We start from the raw sequence: 12,822 nt of genomic DNA, 5'->3' as shown, positions 1-12,822 counted from the left end.
CTCGTGGAGTGAGGACCACCTACAATGCAGTGGGGTGTTCATGCTCCAGAGGACCCCTGGGACCCCGCCATGACTGCTCTTCACCTGAAACACATCTTTGCTTGCCTCTTTCCCCCTTTCAAGTTTGTTTCTCTCACGGGCTTTTCTTGAGCAGCAGCCCCCTGCCAATCACACACCCCTAGCCTCTGTCTCTTGGCTTTGCACTGAGGGAATCTGACCTCACAGAGGTGGGAAGGTCACTGGTTTGCAGAGGGCAACAACTCATGTGATGACATGTCTGGTAAGACACCTAACTGCCTACTTCTGTTATAGACTCATACTTGGGACCTGTGGGGTCATTTCGTTATTTTACAGGTGAAGACATACATATATATTTACATACATGTGTATTTATGTACATATATATTTGTATCTCCCTGCTTTTTCCCAATATCATATCAAAATGATTTTCCTTTACTTCTATCTTTCTAAACATAATTGTGAAAAGATGCATAAGATCTTAATCTATAAGGATAGCTTTTTTTTTAATCTTATATACTCAAATGAGAAAAACTTATTTAGATTCTTACTATGAATTATAAAAAGGAATGTCTTTATGTAAAGGGTTTTGTGTGTGTATGTGTTTTGGATTATGGTTCTAAGAAAAAGTCCTAGAATTAGAGTTCCTGGGCAACAAGGTATGATATATATTAAAAACTTATTTTCAAAAAGATTTTACCAATTTATGCTTCCAACCACAATGCATCTGGCAATTTGAACCCTTCAGCCAATATTGAGTGTGCTGCTATTATTATTATTTTTTTAATTCACTATAGGATGTGTGTGTCTGCTAGAGGAAAAGAGGGCCAGAGAGAAGGAAAGTGAGAAAACACTCCCAGGGAGATCGGTCACACTGTGGTCCCGTCTCCATTCTCTTCTCAGGATTTTGGGCATGCACACACACGCACCCAAGGGAGTTTCAAGCCGCCATGGTCTGGAACCATGTTTTTGGCCATGTGGGATTCAGTTACCTTAACCATCACCCGAACAATTGGCCCTTGAGTATTTTTTTTAAATTATGACTTAAGGGGCCGACAGGTGGCATGTTGGTTAAGGGTGTTGGACTCCCACATGGCTTACCGTGGTTTGAGTCCCAGACCTGGCAGCTTGCTTTCTCAATTTCTCTCTCTCTCACCCACTCTGGTCAAATTTAAATAAAGAAATAAAGTTAAATAAAATAATTATTTTTAAAAAATTAGTGACTTACAGTGAAAGTAACTCATGCTCCATCAATTTACTTTTATTTATATACAGTAAAGTGAAATTTTGCTTCATATCTTTATTAGCCATTTGATGTTTTGGGGGAATTTTCCCCTTGTTTAGGACTTTAATATTAAATTTATACCACTTTTGACAGCCATGCTAGAAAAATATTATTTGGGTAATGGACTTGGTTACTTACCCTTTGATTTAAAGGTATTTATCCTGTCATTCCTCTACAGCAGCATTTTCCACCTGCTCTGTGGCAAAGTGTATGTGGGATGATTTGAGTCTGAAGAAATTCCATTACTAATTAACACTCAACCACATTTACCTCCCTTGCCAGAGGCGAGATGGAATGTCTCAAAGAGAAGATTTCTAAATGTAAAGTGCAATGAGATAATTTAACAAAATATTTTAAGTGGAATGGAGGCAGAAACAAAAACATCCTGGCAAAGCCAGAAAATGTCTCCACATTTATGAAGAGACAGCAAGAAGGCCAACGGCACTGTGCGAAACAAGAGGCGTTGGGATGATGCAAGCTGTGTACCTTGAAGACACTAGCAAATACAGATGTCCCTAGTGTTATTAGGTTTGCCTTGGGATTTCCACTCATGGTTTTGAAAATGGCTCCCACTTGATTATTTCAGGAACAGGGTGACATTACAAATATCAAATTGGGGGCCAGTAGGTAGTATAGTGGCTGGGGTATTGAGACTCCCACATGGCAGACCGCAGTTCAAGTCCCAGACCTGGCAGGTTGTTTTTTTTTTTCCTTTTCCCTCTCTTTCACTCTGGTGAATGTACATGCCCTACAGCAATTTAAATAATAATAATAATAAATTAATAATTCTTTTGAAAAAAGAAAAATTACATTGAAGAGATAACACTGAAAGTCAAGTAAACATTTCAACCTGTTTCTTCTTAATGTGGTGTTATCATTTGTCTATTTTTGTGATTAAAAAATTGTAGGTGTGATGATTTTTCAAGAGACAAGATTAAATGCTGTAGTACCATTCTTTATGCTTGAGCTCTATCCAGAGGTGAACTTTATTTTGGGAAATCTGAGAAAATAAGCTCCATTAATTCTAAGACGTGGAAAGAAAGATCCTGAAATACCCCTTTACTTCTCCAGACATATTATTTAACCTAGCACATTCCACACAGCAGCTGTTCCAAATCTTTTCCACTTTCCCCAAACCCTCCTAAGCTGTATGGAGAAGACAGAGTGTGGGTGACCTTCGTCTTCAAGCTCCCTCTCATCTCCAAGTGCCCCCACTCCGTTCCCACTCTGTTATAAGTTCTTTAGGGACAGCTTAGGCTTCTTGTCCTTAGGTCCCTTCTCTAGCATGAGCAGAATGTCTTGTGTGTAGGAATTGTTCACCAATTAAGATATTTTAAATGGGGCCAGGCAGTAACGACAATGCAACTGGACCCACCTGGGAAGGTGCCCTATTTGCCTCTTGGGGCTCCCTCTGCACCCTGGGTGTGCATGTGATCCAGTCTGGCTGAAGCTGGGGATGTGAAGACTTCATTGGGAGTGCCTCTCTTTCTTTGATGAAATATTTAAAAAGATGTTAAAAATGAATGATTGGAGGACCAGCAGATGGCCTAATGGTTTTGTCACTAGACTCCCACGTAGTCCACTGTAATTCAAGTCCCAGACCCAGTGGCTTAAACCTCATACCAGGCACATGTATGTGCCCAAGATCCCGAGAGGAGCATGGAGGAGAAGGTCTTAGCTGCAGTTAGACCCTGACTAGAGCCAGCTGAATTAAGAAAGGAGCATAGCAGAGTGTCCATACAGGTCGAGGTTTGAGCTGGTGCTCCTGAATCAGGCCAGCATGAGGTTTAGCAGGATGGCAGCCACTCAGCAATTAAGAAAGGCCTCTAATAACTGTCTCCCCAAGTGCTGAGTCATCGGGAGATCCATTTGAGGAATGGTCAGATGATAAACCAGGAGTGAGCATTTGCAGTAAAACTGGAGTCAGGATAGATAAGCAGGGAAAAGCAATCGACTCTGATCGATTGTAGTGAGGGATGATTTGCACTGGCTCATAGCTTGTACCTGTAAATACAGGGAACGTGGAGAGCTGTTGGAGACAGCTGGGCGGGCTTGCTGACCGTCTCCCTGTAACCTGGTTGCACATGTTAAACCCAGCCTTTGCTTCTCATTTCACTGACGGCAAGAAGCAGCAGCCAGACTTAGTTTGCTAGGAACACTGGGACTCAGTAACTGATCTTGGGCAGGTTATCTAAGCTCTCATTCCCCTGCCCCCACCTCCATTCCTCAGATGCTTCATCTCTAAAAATGAGGATATAAAAATTCCTGCCTCCGAGAGCTCTTAGGGGATTCAGTCAGCGAAGGGACTTGGCACAGAAAGTCCCATCTAATAAGTGCTCCAGATACCTATGGTCTTATATTGTAGAACCAGTGTATCAAGCCTCTGAACAATTTGCAGGCTTGAAGACCGTTTCTCGAATCTCTTTATGGGATATGCAGGCAAACCACATTTAAAAAAAGAAAAGTGAGTACTGAAGGAGCGTGGGGAAAATGGTTTCTCAGCCCATCCCTGATTTTGTCCGGCTCTGGTGCCAGGCAAACTGCCCCTCCCCCACCTCACAGGTGGCAGACAGGACGAATGGCCTCTGCTGCATTCCCCACTGGGCTCCGGGTGCCATAGCTCCCTCTGCTCCAAGCAGAACCTAGCTCAGAGCCTGGCATAGATGATGTGCATTTAAATCTCCCCAACTCTGTAGCTGAGTTGTTGGAATCCTTACACTCGGTCTCCTGATAGACTTTTTCTGCACATCTTTGCATCTTAAAGATCATTTTTATTTTGCAAACTCTAAAGCTTTCCCTTTGACATTCATATCAGAACATATTTATAAAGATTTCAAGGCAGAATAATTAATATGCATAGATTACTCATTAATTCAGTAAAGATTTATTAGATGACCATTGTGTTTTCTTAAAAAGAACACAGGGGCCAGCCAGTGGTGTGGTAGTTAAGGTGTTGTATTTCCACACGGTCGACTACAGTTCACGTCCCGAACTCAGTGGCTTGAACATCATGCCAGGCTCACATGTGTGTACACCCAAAATCCTGACAAGAGAATGGATTGTGGCATAGCTGTCTCCCCTGGGGGGCTGGTTTCTTACTTTCTCTCTCTATTTCTCTTTGTCTCTCTCTGGCAAGCACACATGCCTAATGGCATAAACAACAACAAAAAAATAAGAGCACATGTTTAGGTACAGAAGACCCTATATGTTGCCTTCTCCTGCACATCTTTTTCCTTTTTAGGAGTTTTTGCCATAGGGTGCATGTGCTCGCCAGAGAGGGAGACAGAGACAGTGAGAGGAAAAGTGAGAAATCACCGCCCAGAGGGGACGGCCCTGCTGCAATCCCTTCTCCATTCTCCTCCCAGGATCTTGGGCACACATGCACACATGCCCAGCGTGAGTCTGAAGCCACCGGATCTGGGACTCGAACCACAGTCAACCATGTGGGAGTTAAGTGACATAACCACCATGCCATCTACTGGTACTGACCTCTCCTCACATCTTTTTTTAAGTTCCCTTTTATTTTTTATTTTATAACTTCTTATTTACATTTAATTGTATATCTTCAAGGTGTGTAATATGGTTTTTTGAAGCATGCCTGCAACACATAACAATCAAATCAATGATATTACCATGTACACTGTTTCCAACAAAGAACTTTACATTCTTATGTCTGGTAAGCCCTTATCCTCTCTATCCTTATTAAGTCTTCCAATCTTTCCATTTCTGCCATAGCATGCAGACGTTTGGTGTATGTTGAGCAGGGACATACAGTGTCTTTCATGATCTGGTTTATTCCACATAGGATTCATTCTTCTTTTTTGTTTTTTTAAAGAGTTATTTAAGTTTATTCATTATTATTATTGTTTTAATTTGACCAGAGACACACAGAGAGGGGAAATGAGGAGACAAGCCTCCAGGTCCAGGACTTGAACCATGGTCGGCCATGTGGGAGTTCAGCACCTCATCCACCATGCCACCTGCCAGTCCCTAGGATTCATTCTTCTATATTCATCCACTTTGTATCAAATTACAGATTCTCACCATTCTTTATGGCAGAGTAGTAGTCCATAGTGAATATGTACCACATTTGAAAAATCCAGTCATCAGTTGTTGGGCATTTAGGTTGCTTCCAGGTCTTGGCTCTTGTGAATAATGCTGCAGTAAACACAGATGAGCAAGTGGCACAGGCCCCAACGTACTTACTGGAGGCTGGAGGACTGCTGTATCGAGAGCAATTCTTCCTGTCTCTCCTATCCTTTAAACTCCAGTGAGGTCATATTTTCCTTCGATTTTCTGAGTTAATATCTGACTATAGTGACATCTACTGGTAAAGTCGAGTGCCAAGGGAATGGCAAACACTCTGTCCTCAAAAGTTCTTTTAACAATTCTTTTTCCCCTAAGTATAGCTAGGCAGATGTCCAAATCAACATTCTTTGATAATGAGAACTACTGAACCACTTCGTTAAAATCTTTTTCCTGTTAATGATTTCTGAATCTTAAAAGCTTTTCTGTTTGCAATATTACTGCTATCTTGACTGAAAAATCTTAGACCAAGCTGCCAAGCGGCCTTTAAAAAGGACCATATATGAGACAGTGAAAAGAATCTTAAAAAGACATTGCATTAAAGTAATTCCTATTGAATCGAATAGGGCAGTAGGTTGCGAGCATTGGCTACAATACCATTGCCATTAACTGATGAATTCCAGGATATTTCGGCTCACAAATGAATTATTATTTAAAAGTTCATTTGTGTGCCAGCTTAGACTTTTGTCTTATACATAACATGGTGTTGGGTGGTTTAATTCTGAATGTCATTTTACACAACATAAAATATTGTACGTTTGCAAAAAAGAAAATGGAAGAGAGAATAAGAAATAATGCTTTCATAATATTAGTAAAGGTATATTTTTTACATCAATAATTTTAAAAATAGATTTCTAATAGTTTGCGTTCTGAAGAACAGACTGTCATTCTCCAATAACTGGTTGCTAGCTCGCAAAATGTTAGCGCCCTCTGCTGACGGCACGGAGTTTTAGCAGCCTTTTTTGATGGTGTCTGCACGGCTGCCAGGGTCAGAGCAGCTTAAGCATCATCCCTTCACAAAAGCAGGACACATTCGGATCAGAAGCCTCATTGTGAGAATCAGGAGGTGCTCCTGGAGGTGTTTCCAGACTTCCTCACATGTCTCAGTAGCCCCTTTCTTTGCCTCTTTCTAGGCCAATCACTGACAAGAGGGTTAGAATCACCCTTGGTTTAAATGCTAATTAAAACTCACCTCAACCTTAGCCTCTCCCCTAAAGTTGGGTGGCCATCACCTTCCCTGACAAATGGTGGCCTAAGCACTTAGGCCATGGAGTAAGGACAAAGGCAGGAAGGCGGTTTTGGGTAAGTAGCCAGGAGTGTCTACCCGGACAGGAGTGAATGGAAGGGAGGAAAACGAGGCAGGTGTGGGTCTCTACCTCACATTCATGGCACATCACCCACATCTGATGTGACTTTCACCCCATAATATCAAAGCAAAAGGGAAATGTTGGATTTGGGGAAGGGCTGGTTTGATTTTGTTTGGGCTAAAGATGGGAGAGACCCGGATGGGATATATTTATATGTGGGCGAATAGGAGACAGTAGAGATGAAGAGTTTGAGAAATTAGAAAAACTAGTTACTACATCAGATGAAAACAGCCTCGTACCAGACTTTGGAATTTTAAAGGCGAAATTCTCCCAAAATGGGTAAGTCCATCAATAAAAAGAGCCAAATGTTTATTTCATTAATTAGAGGCTTAAAAAAATTCAATTCCTGGGACCAGCAGTTAGCATAATGGCTATGTCGCTGGACTCCCATGCAGTCGACTGCGGTTCGCGTCCCAGACCCGGTGGCTTAAAACTCACGCCGGGCGCATGTGCATGCATGCCCAAGATCCCAAGAGGAGAATGGAGGAGAAGGGATTGCGGCATGGCCATCCTCCCTGGGGGGTGATTTCTTGCTTTCTGTCTCTCTGTCTCTCTGTCTGTCTGGCGAGCGCACATACCCTATAGCAAAATCCTCTCCAAAAAAAAAAAAAAATTCAATTCCTAATTCAATTACTTTCAGTTACTCTCAGATGCAATTAAAATGACCTTTTTGGTAGCAGTTTCAGATTTTTAAATATTTTTTTCTTGTCTTTGTTTACTTTTTAAATGTTTATTTATTTTTTTACTATCCGTATCATTATTGGGAAAATTAGTAAAATCTGAATAAGATCAGAATACTAGATCATAGCATTGTACTTATGTTCATTTCTTGATTTCGCAAATTTTACTGTGGTCACTGAAATAATCTTTTTATTATTGTTCATGGTAGATGCTCATGTCTCGTGTGTATGCACAAGAGAGAGGAGAGTGAGAGAGGGGCACCCTTGCCACAGTTGGCCACACTTCAGTCCCTCTCCTTCAGCCCATTAGGTATGGGAGGCTCAGTGGACCAGGCCAGGGATCCCAACTGGGGTTGGCTATGGGGATTCCAGCACTGCAGTTCAGTATTCTATGGACTGTGTAGCCAGGCTGGGCCAGAATATTATTTTAAAGGAAATATATGGTAAGTCTTAGAGGTGTAGTGATTAATAGTATGTGTCACTATGGCCAGGCCATGACTCATTTGATCAAACATCAGCATAGATAGATGATGCTGGAAAACTATTTTTTAGATGTAATTAACATTTAACTCAGTAGACTTTTTTAAAATTTATTTTTCATTTATATTTAGTCACCGGACGTCTTTACAGTGTACAACATGGTTTTTCCCAGTATGAATATGGTGCATATTAGTCAAGTCAAAGACATTACCATATACGTTATCATCAACAGATATCTTTTCATTATTATGTCTATTCAATGTTTTTTTTTCTCTGATCCCCTCCCTTCCACCCCATTACCCACCCTCTATTGCCCATCCCCTTCTTTACTGTCTGTAGTATCTATAGTTGGCCTCCCTGCTATTATTCCTTCCAATCTTTCAGCTTCTGCTAGAGTGCAGACATTTGGAATACATTAAGTGGGGATATACAATGTCTGTCTTTCATAGTTTGGCTTGCTTCACGTAGCATTAAACCTTCCATTTTCATCCACTTTCTATTAAGTGCCAGGATCTCATATTTTTTGAGTATCCCACAGAGTACATGTGCTACACTTTTTCAATCCTCTCATCTGTTCTTAGACATCTAGGTTGATTCCATGTCCTACCAATTGTGAATAATGCTGCAATAAGCATGGATGTGCAGGTGTTTTTCCGGCTGTTTTCCTATACTTTGGGTAGATACCTAAGGGTGGAATTCCTGGGTCGTATGGCAGTTTTATTTGTAGGCTTCTGAGAAATCTCCAACTCAGTAGATTTTAAGTAAAGCAGGCAGATCACCCTCTATAATGTGGATGGCTTCATTTGGTCGGTGAAGGTTTTAAAAACAAAGGCTGAGAATTCTTAAAGAAGGAATTCCTTAAACTGCAACACAGAAACCCTGCTTGAATTTCCAGCCTGTTGGCCTGCAGACTTCAGAATCAAGACAGAAACACTAACTTCTGCCTGAATTTCCAGCCTGCCTGCTTGCCTTAAAGATCGCAACTCCCCAAGGCCCCATAAACCAATTCCATAAAATAAATATTCAACCTTTCTCCTCCTCCTCTTGCTCCTTCCTCTCGGTCCTGTTCTGCCTCCCCCTATGTATATATGAAAGCCATTTTGGAAGACAGCTTCTATCTTACACACAAGCATATGCTTGGCCAAGCTCCTGAGGGAGCTGACAAAGGTCCATCCAACATACAATGTGGCTGAGAGACTGTGCCCTCCCAAGATGATTAAATAGGAAGAAATCAATGCTGTTGTAATAATGATTCAGCCAGAAGGGAGAAGATGAACATTTAAATAGTATATGCTAATCAATCTCTACCTGGGTGGAAAAAACATTGCACAATTGTCTAACAGTCAATTGCCAGTGTGAAAAAATAAGGCAAAAAAACCCAGAGATTGATGAGTTGAGGAAAGAATGGTAGATGAAGAAGAAGCAAGGGGGCCAAGAGAAGAAGGGAGGGAGCAATGAAGGAAGGTTTTGTTTGATTTTCTTTAATCAGAAGAAATCTGAGCATCTTTATGTGCTGAGGATATAGGGCTGGGGTTGAAGGAGTAGCTCAAATTATATCAGAGAGAAGCTAAACGCAATACAGATGTGAAAGGATAGGATCTAAAGCAGTGGATTTTAAATTTCATATACCACTAAAAATGTTTAGTGTAAGTGGAAGACAATATAACATGTTAACTTTTATACTTTCCAAGAGAAGACTAAAAAAATAAAATAAAAGACAAACAAGGCTACCCAAACAATGGCTATTTAGCCAGTATTGTTACTTCATAAGTAAAAGGTAAATGCTAAATATAGAAAAGGCAGCAAGTGGCATAGTGGTTAAGACACTGGACTCCCACATAGTTGACCACGGTTCGAGTGCCGGACCTGGCAGCTTGATAATGGCACAAGCATGTGTGTATATGGGTGCCCCAAATCCCAGGAAGAGAATGGAGAACAAGGAATTGTGGTGTGGCCATCTCCCCAGGAGGTGATTTCTCACTTTCCCTCTCACTGTCTCTCTCCAGTGAGTGCATATACCTTATGGTAAAGAAAAGAGAGCAGAGAGAAAGAAAGAGAAAGAAAAAGAAAAGGCACAAGATCAACAGTTAATAAAACTGGTGTGATGCTCTCATTTCACTGCGGACTGTTTGCATGGGCTCTGGTTTGTCGGGTTGGCCTGGCTGAGCACAGACACAGTTCTCTCCTCCATGGCTTGAGCAGAGCCAGCGGGGTATGAGCATTCTCACATACGTACTTGAAATGGTTGCACATTCCAGTCCCTCTACTGTGACCCTGGCTTCTCTGGGCCTTGCCTCCTATTGCCCCCTTAGTCAATCTGGGCAAACCCTGCCTGGCTTCAGGCTCTGGTTCTTTCTCCTCCCAAGGGCACCCTTACAACGGGACCCACGGCATCCGCCTCCACTTGCATGTTTATCTGCCAGGCTTTTGATCATTTCCGTATCATCAGCTCTGCCCTTTGTTAATGTTCAAACTCACTTATCTCTTCCTACTTACTGACTGCAGTTTTCCTTGTTTTCAACCTTGCTTATTATCTCCATATTGCTTCTCATAGGATTGGTTTTGGCTGGGGAAGTTCATTACACCTGTTTCTGCTGCTCTAATTCATGTGTTAGGCGGCTCTTGCCTTCACAGGGAACTGGCCGTCTGGCTACTCACCTGATGGGCAGGATCAATGCCATTCTTTCGAGTGTTGGGTAGGTCCTTCCTTGATTCACAACCTTTGGGGTGAAGTCCAAGGCAATTCACGTCCTCATATCTGTAAATGGGAATCAGGAAGTGCTTTAGGAAAAAAACAGACCATGTGTGGGCTGTGCTTTCCTTGTCCTTTGTTAGCTATATGACTTCACCTGAGTTTTTTAAACTGTCTTATCTTTTTCATTTGTAAAACAGGGAAATAAACCACAACCTCCAAAGAGTTTTCTAAGGAGCAAATGAAAGAAATATGCAAACATGTGCTGGCACATGAAATGGTGCCTGTTATCATAATCCTCCTTTCTGCCCAGCACTTTCTAGAACTGTGCTCTCAGACATGGCAACTATGGGCCAGATGGTAGTGTAGCAGGAAACATGATGCTCTAGAGACAGACCCATACGGGAAGGTGTTACTGGCAAACTAAGTCCAACAGCTTCTTCTCATGGTCAATGAAACCAGAGGCAGAGCCTGCAGAAGAATGGAGCTTATTTCTGCAGGCAGGTTACAGGGAGACAGCAAGTGCCACCAAACAGTCTATGAAAGTTCAGCATGTGGTCAGTATCTATGGATACTAGATACAAACAGGTGCAATCATCCCTCACAACCGTCAGCCAAAGATGACAGTAGTGCTTTCTCTTGAGTGCTTTTGCTCAAAGACTTATCTTTATTCCTGTTTTTCTTCACATATCCACTCCTACTCCTGGTTTGTCATCTAACTATTCCTCACACAGACCTTCCCATGACTCAGCACTTGGTCAGATGGCTCTCATGAAAGGTCTTCCTTAGTTTCAAAATGGCTGCTGTCCTGCTAACCCTCAAGCTGGCCTGCTTCAAAGATTGCTGATTCAAGTCTAGAGACCTCCTTGAGTAACCCAGGCACATGCATGCCCATGATTAACCTTGAGTAACCCAAGCACATGAGTGCCCATGATTAAGTTGCCTAAGCCTGGGTGTTGATTGTGAATCAAGACCCTGTCAGGGGTGCTGCATCTCTCTCTCTCTGTCCCTGTCCCTCTCACTGATAAAATAACTAAAGAAAAAAGGAACATGGGAAGTCTGACGTCGCCGCCGCACTCAAGGACATCTGAGCTCAGTACAAGAACCTGGTCGACAAGAACATGCAAAATGCCAAAGAGTGGTTCAAAATCTGCTTCACTGTGCTGACCCAGAGCACTGCCAAGAACACGGACACCAACACCAGCGCAGCCAAGCATGAGGTGTCTGAGAGCCAGCACCTGCTCAAGGCCTTGGAGATGAAAGCATGCAGAACATGAACGATGCGATGGAAAAGCCGCCACAGGGTTGGAGGACAAGCAGAATGCCGACATCAGTGTTACGCAGGACACGATCAACAAATTTGAAAACGAATTGGGGACACGACAAGTGAAATGGTAAGATACCTAAAAGAATACGAAGACCTCCTTAATGTGAAGATGGCTTTAGATACTGAAATTGCAGCTTATAGGAAACTCTTGGAAAGAGAGGAGACCCGACTTTTTCACCACTGTGGGAAGTGTAACCAGTGGCTATTTCCAGAGTTCCCAGGTTTGTGGCAGATCCGCCTGTGGTGGTTTGCTCCTATCTGATGTCCACCATCTCCTTACCATCTTACCACACCAGCCATATCCAGGAAGAGTAGATCCTGGTGGAGGATACCACAGAGGCCACTAAAGCTAAGGAAGCCAAAGATGAACGCCCCCCCACCCCCGCCCACTGAAGGAGAAGCCAAAGAGGAGCAGGAGGAGAAGGAAGAGGCGGCGGCAGAGGAGGGAGCCAAAGAAGAAGATGCCAGAGAATATGAAGAAGCAAAGGAGGAAGAGGAAGAACGAGGAGGAGGAGAAGAAGAAATCAAAGAAGCTGAAGAGGAGGAGAAAAAAGAGGAAGGTATTGGGGAGGAACAAGCAACCAAGAAGAAAGATCAAGCCCCCTTTTCCTTAATTACTCCAGGAATTATTCTCCCCAAACAAAGTCAACTCCATCACCAACCATCCAGTTGAGTTCCAGGTCTCACGTGAGTTCAGAAGTCACTATATGTATAATTCTGAGATGACTTAGGTTGGACACCCAATGCTGTGCTATGAATTTTCTCATGCAGTGTCAGTGTGCTCACAGAGTGGCTTTCTGATTCATGGTTTTGAGTTCAGGATCTATGGCAATGTGAATCATTCAGATGTCAAAAATAAAAACACAACTTAAATAAATGAATTCACT

The 12,822-nt window shown here is 42.4% G+C and overlaps 1 pseudogene; it reads left to right on the top strand.

Moving 5' to 3' along the window:
- LOC102495965 (neurofilament light polypeptide-like) overlaps positions 1–12,608 on the top strand; it is a 49,534-nt pseudogene extending 36,926 nt beyond the window's left edge.
- The last annotated feature ends 214 nt before the right edge of the window (positions 12,609–12,822 follow it).

This window comes from Tupaia chinensis, unplaced genomic scaffold (assembly GCF_000334495.1).
Source record: "Tupaia chinensis unplaced genomic scaffold, TupChi_1.0 Scaffold000217_1, whole genome shotgun sequence".
NCBI lineage: Eukaryota > Metazoa > Chordata > Mammalia > Scandentia > Tupaiidae > Tupaia > Tupaia belangeri.
Note: the sequence above shows the minus strand (reverse complement) of the source record. Positions and strands in the feature narration are given on the sequence as shown.